Raw genomic sequence first — 8,818 nt, forward strand, 5'->3', positions numbered from 1 at the left:
TATCGCTATACCGCCTGATTCACACTTCCTGCTTAGCATTGTTTTTGCTATTCTGGGTTTTTTATTTTTCCATATGAATTTCATGATTGCTTTCTCTATTTCTACAAGAAATGCCGTTGGGATTTTGATTGGCATTGCATTAAACCTATAGAGAACTTTTGGTAATATCGCCATTTTGATGATGTTAGTTCTGCCTATCCATGAACAGGGTATATTTTTCCATCTTCTAAGATCTTCTTCTATTTCTCTCTTTAGGGTTTTGTAGTTTTCATTGTATAAGTCTTTCACCTCTTTTGTTAGGTTGATTCCCAAGTATTTTATTTTTTTTTTTGAAGATATTGTGAATGGAGTGGTTGTCCTCATTTCCATTTCAGAGGATTTGTCGCTGATATACAGGAATGCCTTTGATTTATGCGTGTTGATTTTATATCCTGCCACTTTGCTGAATTCATTTATTAGCTCTAATAGTTTCTTTGTAGACCCTTTTGGGTCTGCTAGGTATAGAATCATGTCATCTGCAAATAGTGATAATTTAAGTTCTTCTTTTCCTATTTTGATGCCTTTAATTTCTTTCGTCTGTCTAATTGCTCTGGCCAGTGTTTCGAGAACCATGTTGAACAGAAGTGGTGAGAGAGGGCATCCCTGTCTTGTTCCAGATTTTAGAGGGAATGCCTTCAGTTTTTCTCCATTCAGAATGATGCTAGCCTGAGGCTTAGCATAGATTGCTTTTACAATATTGAGGTATGTTCCTGTTATCCCTAGTTTTTCTAGAGTTTTGAACATAAAGGGATGCTGTACTTTGTCGAATGCTTTTTCTGCATCTATCGAGATGATCATATGGTTCTTATTTTTAAGTCTATTGATGTGGTGAATAACATTTATTGATTTCTGTATATTGAACCAGCCTTGCATCCCAGGGATGAATCCTACTTGATCATGGTGCACAATTTTTTTGATATGTTTTTGTATCCGAGTGGCCAGAATTTTATTGAGGATTTTTGCATCTAGGTTCATTAGAGATATTGGTCTGTAGTTTTCTTTCTTTGAAGTGTCTTTGTCTGGTTTAGGTATCAGGGTGATGTTGGCCTCGTAGAATGAATTTGGAAATTCTCCCTCTTTTTCTATTTCCCGAAGTAGCTTGAAAAGTATTGGTATTAGTTCCTCTTTAAAGGTTTTGTAAAACTCTGCTGTATACCCATCCGGTCCTGGGCTTTTCTTAGTTGGTAGTCTTTTGATGGTTTCTTCTATTTCCTCAATTGATATTGGTCTGTTTAGGTTGTCTATATCCTCCTGACTCAATCTGGGCAGATCATATGACTTAAGAAATTTATCTATGCCTTCACTATCTTCTAATTTATTGGAGTATAAGGATTCAAAATAATTTTTGATTATCTTCTGTATTTCTGAAGTGTCTGTTGTGATATTGCCTCTTTCATCCCGTATGTTAGTGATTTGAGTTCTCTCTCTTCTTCTCTTCGCTAGCATGGCTAAGGGTCTGTCGATTTTGTTTATTTTTTCAAAGAACCAACTTTTAGTTTTGTCAATTTTTTCAATTGTTTCTTTTGTTTCGATTTCATTAATTTCAGCTCTGATTTTCATTATTTCTTGCCTTCTACTTCTTTTGCTGTTGTTTTGCTCTTCTTTTTCTAGGATTTTGAGATGAAGTATGAGATCATTTATTTGTTGGTTTTTTCTTTTTTTAAGGAATGAACTCCAAGCAATGAATTTTCCTCTTAGAACTGCTTTCAATGTGTCCCATAGATTCCGATATGTTGTGTCTGTGTTTTCATTAATCTCTAAGAATTTTTTAATTTCCTCCTTGATGACTTCTATAACCCATTGATCATTCAGTAACCTATTGTTCATTCTCCAAGTGATGTATTCTTTTTCCTTCCTTCTTTTATCGTTGATTTTCAGTTCCATTCCATTATGATCAGATAGGATGCATGGTATTATCTCTACTCCTTTATATTGTCTAAGAGTTTCCCTGTGACATAATATATGATCTATTTTTGAGAAGGATCCATGTGCTGCTGAGAAAAAAGTGTAACTGCTTGATGTTGGGTGGTGTATTCTATATATGTCAATTAAGTCTAGGTTATTAATTGTGTTATTGAGTTCTATAGTTTCCTTATTCAACTTTTGTTTGGAAGATCTGTCCAGTGGTGATAGAGGTGTGTTGAAGTCTCCCATGATTATTGTATGGTGGTCTATTAGACTCTTGAACTTGAGAAGAGTTTGTTTGATGAACATAGCTGCACCATTGTTTGGGGCATATATATTTATGATTGTTATGTCTTGTTCGTGTATGGTTCCCTTGAGCAGTATGTAGTGTCCCTCTTTATCCCTTTTGATTAACTTTGGCTTGAAATCTATTTTATTTGATATGAGTATGGATACTCCTGCTTGTTTCCGAAGTCCATATGAGTGATATGATTTTTCCCAACCTTTCACCTTCAGCCTATGTATGTCTTTTCCTATCAAATGCGTCTCCTGTAGGCAGCATATTGTTGGGTCTTGTTTTGTGATCCATTCTACTAGCCTGTGTCTCTTGATTGGTGAGTTTAAGCCATTAACATTTAGGGTTATTATTGAGATATGGGTTGTTCTTCCAGCCATATTTGTTTATTTCTGTTACTAAACATGGTTTGTTTTCCACTTTGATTATTTTCCCCCCTTTAGTGTCCTACCTCCTACTGTTGGTTTTCATTGTTATTTTCCATTTCCTCTTCCTGTAATGTTTTGCCAAGGATGTTTTGAAGAGATGGTTTTCTAGCTGCAAATTCTTTTAACTTTTGTTTATCGTGGAAGGTTTTAATTTCATCTTCCATCCTGAAGCTTAATTTCGCTGGAAACACAATTCTTGGTTGGAACCCATTTTCTTTCAGTGTTTGAAATATGTTATTCCAGGATCTTCTAGCTTTCAGAGTCTGTGTTGAAAGATCAGCTGTTATCCTGATTGGCTTACCCCTAAATGTGATCTGCTTCCTTTCTCTTGTAGCTTTTAAAATTCTCTCCTTATTCTGTATGTTGGGCATCTTCATTATAATGTGTCTAGGTGTGGGTCTCTTATGATTTTGCACATTCGGCGTCCTGTAGGCTTCTAGGATTTGGGGTTCTGTCTCATTCTTCAAGTCTGGGAAGTTTTCTCATATTATTTCATTGAATACATTGCTCATTCCTTTGGTTTGAAACTCTGTCCCTTCCTGTATCCCAATGACTCTTAAATTTGGTCTCTTGATGTTATCCCATATTTCTTGGATGTTCTGCTCATGGTTTCTTAACAGTCTTGCTGAGCTGTCTATGTTCTTTTCAAGTTGAAATACTTTATCCTCATTGTCTGATGTTCTGTCTTCTAAGTGTTCTACTCTGCTGGTAGTATTCTCAATTGAGTTTTTAATTTGGCTTATTGCTTCCTGCATTTCTAGGATTTCTGTTTGTTTGTTTTTTATAACCTCTATTTCCCTGTATAGTTGATCTTTTGCTTCTTGGATTTGTTTATTTAATTCATTGTTGAAGTGATCTTTCATTGTCTGATTTTGCTGTCTGCTGTCTTCCTTGAGACTCCAGATCATCTGAAGCATGTATATCCTGAATTCTTTATCTGATATTCCATCTGCTGCAGCTATTACCTCTTCTAACGTTGAGTTGACCTGCAATGCTTGTGGTCCTTTCTTTCCTTGTCTCTTCATACTGTTCGCGTTCCTTTCTACTTGGTGAAACTGTTGTGCTATTGAATTTTCCCCCTATATATTTATATTGGTCTTGTATAGTTGCAAAGTCTCCCTCGCAGGTGCGGGCGGCAGCTCTGCCCCTCCTCCAATTGGGGCAATGTGCCTACCATGCCGGCAGGCCGCTGGGCCTGCTCTGCCGGTCGGTAGCAGGTCCGCCGACCTTGCAGGCGTGGGCGGCGGCTGTGTCCCTCTGCAGGCCGCTAGGCTTGTTCTGTCGGTGGTCGCAGTTCTGCCTACTTTGCAGGCGCAGGCAGCGGCACTGCCCCTCTGCAGGCCTCTGGGGCTGTACTGCCAGTGGGTCGCAGGTCCGCCTACCTTGCAGGCGCCGGGGGGGGGCGGCTCTACCCTTCCTCAGGCCACTGGGCCTGTTCTGTCTCTCGGTTGCAGGTCTGACCTGTTCTGATGGTGGTCACAGTTCCGTCTACCTTGCAGGCGCGGGGGGGAGGGGGCGGCTCTGCCTCTCAGCAGGCCGCTGCTCCTCTTCTGCCGGTGGGTCGCAGGCCCGCCTACCTTGCAGGAGTGATTGGAAGCTCTGTCCCGCCGCGGGCCACTGGGCCTTTTCTGTCGGTGGTCACCGTTCCCCTACCTGGCAGGCGCGGGGGGTGGGGGCGGCTCTGCCCCTCAGCAGGCCGCTGGGCCTGCTCTGTGTTTGGTCACAGTTCCCTCTACTATGCCGGCGCAGGGGGAGGGGGCGGCTCAGCCTCTCAGCAGGCCGCTGCTCCTCTTCTGCCGGTGGGTCGCAGGCCCGCCTACCTTGCAGGAGTGATTGGAAGCTCTGTCCCGCCGCGGGCCACTGGGCCTTTTCTGTCGGTGGTCACCGTTCCCCTACCTGGCAGGCCCTGGGGGTGGGGGGCGGCTCTGCCCCTCAGCAGGCCGCTGGGCCTGCTCTGTGCGTGGTCACAGTTCCCTCTACCTTGCTGGCGCAGGGGGAGGGGGCAGCTCTCTCATTTATCTTTTTAGAAAAATCTAGAAGAGGGGATATTTCACAGGGCGAGTGGCTTTAGATGCCAGGCCAAAAACATGCTATGATTGTGAACAAACAGGACATTTTAAAAGGAATTGCCCCATAGGAGGAGGGTTTAACAAAAGTAGGTATCAAAGGAATAGAATACCGGGTATTTGCCCACGATGCCATAGAGGGAGACATTGGGCTAATGAATGCCGTTCTCAAACCACCATAGAGGGTACTCCTTTATCAAAAAACGGACAAAGACCAGGTATTTATCCACGATATCATGGAGAAAGTCATCAGGCTCCATTGCCAAAAAACGGACAATGGGGCCCAATGCTCCGGGGCCCACAACCACAAATCTACGGGGCAGTGGAGGAACCCAGCAACACCATCAGGGTAGTGCCCAGGACACATTGTCCATTAAATCCCTCATCAGACAAACCCGAGGGAGCGCAGGGTTGGACATCTGCGCCTCTGCCAGAGCAGTATTAACTCCAGAGATGGGAGTTCAAATCATTCCCACAGGAGTAAAAGGACCTCTTCCCCAAGGAACAGTAGGCTTATTACTGGGACGTAGTTCATCTACATTAAAAGGACTTATGATAAGTCCTGGGGTAATTGATCCCGATTATGTAGGTGAAATAAAAATTATAGCTAGTTCTCCAAGAGGTATATCAGTAATTTCACCTGGAGATAGAATAGCACAGTTGTTAATAATACCCAGCCTACATAATAAATTTCCTAGTCATAGTGTAGAAAGAGGTTCCAGGGGATTAGGCTCCACAGGTGTAGACTGGGCTATGTTGTCTTTAAATTTAGATTCTCGCCCAATGCTAAAACTAAATATTGAAGGTCATGAGTTTAATGGTCTACTGGACACAGGAGCTGACCTTAGCATCATATCTCGTCAACAATGGCCAAAACATTGGCCATTACAACAAGCCACTCAAACGCTTCGAGGCCTAGGAGTGGCGACTAATCCCCATAGAAGTTCTATGATATTAGATTGGAAGGATCCTGAAGGATGTGAAGGAACTATACAGCCATATGTATTGGATCATCTTCCTATAAATTTATGGGGACAAGATGTCCTAGATCAATTAGGTTTGACGTTAACAAATAACATCAATCCTAATGCGCCCACTACTAGGGCTAGACAAGGCTTTAGGAAAGAAAAAAGAGTAGGAAAACAAGGGCAAGGTATAGCAGCACCAATACAAATAGATCAAGGAACAGACAGACATGGGTTGGATTTTCAGAAAGGGCCACTGAGACAATCAAAATTACTTGGAAATCAGAAAGACCAGTGTGGGTTCCTCAGTGGCCCCTGACTAAAGAAAAGACACAAGTAGCCCATGATCTGGTCAAACAACAATTAGCGGAAGGACATATACAACCTTCCATATCTCCCCATAATACTCCCATTTTTGTCATCAAAAAGAAATCTGGTAAATGGAGATTATTGCAAGATTTAAGAGCCATTAATAATGAGATGGTTATTATGGGACCTGCTCAATCAGGGATTCCTCAATTGTCTGCTTTGCCAAAAACCTGGCATGTTTTAGCTATAGATATTAAAGATTGTTTTTTTTCAATTCCAATTCATCCCGAGGATAGTCCACGTTTTGCATTTACTATCCCTGCATTAAATCATGAAGGTCCTGATCAGAGATATGAATGGAAAGTACTCCCTCAAGGGATGGCTAACAGTCCAACTATGTGTCAAATATATGTTAACAAAGCAATCCAGCCACTTAGAAATCAAAATCCTGAACTACAAATATTTCACTATATGGATGATGTATTATTGGCACATAAAGATAAAAACATATTGCTGGAATGTTATGCCACACTTACAAACTTATTAAAAAATTATAATCTAGAGATAGCAATAGATAAAGTACAATTAAATTTTCCAATTAATTATTTAGGCGTTCTATTATCCTCAACCTTGGTCCTTGAGCAAGGTCACCTACATTCAATGTCACTGCAACATGGGGTACGCTGGCAAGGAAATTGTCATACCTACTTGGCTAATGGCTCCCAGCAGTAATGTTCTTCAAAATATTTGGGAGGCATTCAAGCATTATTTCTTCAAATACTTTTTAAAATGCTGCAGACGCTCATTCTTATAGAAAAATAGCAGATTTATTTGAATAAATGTCTTTTCATTTGTTGTATGACCTTAAGAAAATTTCTCATGCATTTGAACGTTGGAGTTTTTAAAAACAATTTTCAACATTTATAGTCATTTCACTGGGGAGAGAATCTACAGAACTCTCATGTGCCATCATTCTAGAAGTTGTCTCAAGTTACCCTATTTTAAGACATTTACATAATATTTTAAAATTGAGACCCCAGGGATGATGAGTGAGCATACAGTTTTCTCCACTGGTTTATTTACTCAGTATACTGTGAACATTATTTAATTAAATATTTTGTCACTGTATAACTTCTGGTGTCACCTAAGAGTTCCATTGTATAGATAGACAATGATGTATTTAAACAATCTCCAATTAATTGGCTAATGTAGCTATTTCAATGTTATGCTAATAAGAAGCAGCATTGTAGTAAAAAATTATAACATAAAACATTTCTTTAGAAAAAGTTCTAAAACTAGAACATCAAAAAGAAGGATTAGGCATCATTCTAAGATTTAAAATACAATGGCAACTCTCTGGAGATGTGAGCCAGCTAGGAATCCCACCAGCAGCCTATGAAAGTTTGTCCCTAGAGCTTGAGACCACTAGAAAATGGTTCAGGGCTGGAGATGTGGCTCAGTGATAGAACACCTGCCTAAGGACCTGGGTTCCATCCCCAGCCTTGCCAAAATAATTTAAAAATAGAAAGTATTTCAGGTTATGATTGTTTAAAAAAATCTTAGCATTTCTGTTTGAAAAGCCAATGGAGCTGAAAAGATAATGCGGCTTTGTCCTCTTAACTGTGGTTACCTGCAGCCTGGTGAGGCGCGTGGACCGCATGGAGCACTCCATCGGCAGCATTGTGTCCAAGATCGATGCTGTGATCATCAAGTTGGAGACCATGGAGCGGACCAAAGTGAAGAGACGGGAGGTGCTGGGGAGACTGCTGGATGGGGTGGCCGAGGTAAGAGGTCATGGGCTGGAGAATGATGAACAAAGGATTCATTTCCATGTACAAGAACATGCATCACCTCACCAGTAACACCTTGGTTTCTTTTCTCTTGTTAGGATGAAAGACTGGGTCATGACAGTGAAATCCACAGGGAACAGATGGAGCAGTTAGTGCGGGAAGAGCTGGAGCGCTGGGAATCTGATGATGCAGCTTCCCAGATAAGTCACCGGCTAGGCACCCCTGTGGGACTCCATGGTCAGCCTCGCCCCAGAGGATTCCGTCCTTCCTCCTCCCAGTCCACAGAGGGCCCAGAAGGTGGAGGTGGAAATGGGAGTGCCAGTATGCACGTGTGAGGAGTGTTGGTGTGTATGTTCCTGATAGGCGAGAAGGCGCTGTCCCAATCACCATAACAAGTACACTATTTATATGCCCTGATTACCATATGATGCTGGCCTATGTGACTGATTGTTAATCTTCTGCACTTTAACTTATTTTATATAAATGTTACCCGTGGATCCAAGTGTTTTTGTTTGTTTGTTTGTTTGTTTGTTTTGGTTTGGTTTGGTTTGGTTTTTTGGTTTTTGAGGGTTTTTTCCCCCTCATATGAGAAATCTAGATGTAAATATGGAGTTCAGGGAAAATCTTTGAAAAGTATGTGGAGTGTATGGTCAGTTGCCACCATGCCTGCATCTTCCCAATTGACAGTGAAGTAGCCTTTATAGCTAGAAGAGAACAGTCAAAGGTCTTCTGAGTTTACTTCCATTCACAAAAATCAGTATTGCCACTTTTGTCCAGTGTATGAAAGCAAGTAGGATATTCCTCTCCACTTGGGGAGTAACTCATAAGCTCAATGCATGGCTTTCTTTTTAAAAAGGATTCTTTTTTTTTTTTTTTTTTCCAACTACCTTACTGGAGTGAAATTTTCTAAAAGACTAGGTAGAAAAGAACTCCAGACCACAGAATGGATATGTAGTCATTATGCTAGAATTTGTATGAGTGGTTAAGATAAATGTTAAATACTGTGCTTTTATTGTTTGTT

Source organism: Marmota flaviventris, chromosome 7, assembly GCF_047511675.1.
Source record: "Marmota flaviventris isolate mMarFla1 chromosome 7, mMarFla1.hap1, whole genome shotgun sequence".
NCBI lineage: Eukaryota > Metazoa > Chordata > Mammalia > Rodentia > Sciuridae > Marmota > Marmota flaviventris.